The sequence below is a fragment of the Camellia sinensis genome, chromosome 2 (assembly GCF_055761805.1).
Source record: "Camellia sinensis isolate YWXY chromosome 2, ASM5576180v1, whole genome shotgun sequence".
Lineage (NCBI taxonomy): Eukaryota > Viridiplantae > Streptophyta > Magnoliopsida > Ericales > Theaceae > Camellia > Camellia sinensis.
The window spans coordinates 4393515-4395962 of record NC_138962.1 but is presented as its reverse complement, the minus strand read 5'-3'; positions in this window follow the sequence as shown (position 1 = coordinate 4395962).

The following is a 2448-nucleotide window of genomic DNA, read 5'->3' as shown; positions in this document are numbered from 1 at the left end:
CGACTATACCTTAACGATCTATTTTGAAATTCAATAAAAAAGGAAGTTTAGTAGAAAAGTAAATTGAATAAAAATATAAATGGAAGTTGCATAAAATTAAAAATGGAAGTTCATTAAATAAACCACTATACCTTAACGATTTATTTGGAAATTAAACAAAAAAAAGAAAGTTGAGCAGAAAAGAAACTTGACTGAAAAAGGAAATAACATAAAAATAAAAATGGAAGTTGCAGAAAATTAAAAATGGAAATTCATTCAAGAAACCACCATACCTTAACGATCTATTAGGAAATCAAATAAAAAAGGAAGTTGAATAGAAAAATATCTTGAATAAAAATGGAAGTTGAGTAAAAATAAAAATGGAAGTTGCATAAAATTAAAAATGGAAGTTCATTAAAGAAACCACTATACCTTAATGATCTATTTGGAAATTAAATAAAAATGAAAGTTTAATAGAAAAGTAAATTGAATAAAAATGGAAGTTGAATAAAAATAAAAATGAAAGTTCAATCCAGAAACCACTATACCTTGACGATCTATTTGGAAATTCAATAAAAAAGGAAGTTGAGTAGGAAAGAAACTTGAATAAAAAAGGAAGTTAAATAAAAATAAAAATGGAAGTTGTAGAAAATTAAAAATGGAAGTTAATTGAAGAAACCACTATACCTTAACGATATATTTGGAAATTAAATAAAAAAGGAAGTTGAATAGAAAAATAACTTGAATAAAAATGGAAGCTGAATAAAAATAAAAATGAAAGTTCCATAAAATTAAAAATGGAAGTTCATTAAAGAAACCACTATACCCCAACGATCTATTTGGAAATTAAATAAAATAGGAAGTTGAATAGAAAAGAAACTTGAATAAAAGAGGAGTTAAATAAAAATAAAAATGGAAGCTGCAGAAAATTAAAAATGGAAGTTAATTCAAGAAACCACTATACCTTAACCATCTAGTTGAAAATTAAATAAAAAAGGAAGTTGAATAGAAAAATAACCTGAATAAAAAAGGAAGTTGAAAAGAAATAAAAATGGAAGTTCCATAAAATTAAAAATGGAAGTTCATTAAAAAAACCACTATACCTTAACGATCTATTTGGAATTTAAATAAAAAAGGAAGTTGAATAGAAAAATAACTTGAATAAAAATGGAAGTTGCAGAAAATTAAAAATGGAAGTTCATTCAAGAATCCAGTATACCTTAACGATCTATTTGAAATTAAATAAAAAATGTAGTTTAATAGAAAAGTAAATTGAATAAAAATGGAAGTTGAATAAAAAAAATGGATGTTGCAGAAAATTAAAAATGGAAGTTCAATCCAGAAACCACTATACCTTAGCGATCTCTTTGGAAAGTACATAAAAAAGGAAGTTGAGTAGAAAAGAAACTTGAATAAAACTGGAAGTTGAATAAAAATAAAAATGGAAGTTCAATCCAGAAACCACTATACTTTGACGATCTATTTCGAAATTAAATAAAAAAGGAAGTTTAATAGAAAAGTAAATTGAATAAAAAAAGAAGTTGAATAAAAATAAAAATGGAAGTTTAATCCAGAAACCACCATACCTTGACGATCTATTTGGAAATTAAATAAAAAAGGAAGTTGAGTAGAAAAGAAACTTGAATAAAAAAGGAAGTTAAATAAAAATAAAAATAGAAGTTGCAGAAAATTAAAATTGGAAGTTAATTCAAGAAACCACTATACCTTAACCATCTATTTGGAAATTAAATAAAAAAGGAAGTTGAATAGAAAAATAACTTGAATAAAAATGGAAGCTGAATAAAAATAAAAATGGAAGTTCCAAAAAATTAAAAATGGAAGTTCATCAAAGAAACCACAATACTTTAACGATCTATTTGGAAATTAAATAAAAAAAGAAGTTTAATAGAAAAGCAAATTGAATACAAATGGAAGTTGAATAAAAATAAAAATGGAAGTTGCAGAAAATTAAAATTGGAAGTTCAATCCAGAAACCGGTATACCTTAACGATCTATTTGGAAATTAAATAAAAAAGGAAGTTGAGTAGAAAAGAAACTTGATTGAAAGGGAAGTTAATAAAAAATAAAAATGGAAGTTGCAGAAGATTAAAAATGGAAGTTCATTCAAGGAACCACTATACCTTAACGATCTTTTTGGAAATTAAATAAAAACGAAAGTTGAATAGAAATATGACTTGAATAAAAATGGAAGTCGAATAAAAATAAAAATGGAAGTTGCAGAAAATTAAAAATGAAAGTTCATTCAAGTTACCACTATACCTTCACGATCTATTTGGAAATGAAATAAAAAAAAAGTTTAATAGAAAAGTAAATTGAATAAAAATGGAAGTTGAATAAAAATAAAAATGAAAGTTGCACAAAATTAAAAATGGAAGTTAATTCAAGAAACCACTATACCTTAACGATCAAGTAGGAAATTAAATAAAAAAGAAAGTCGAATAGAAAAAT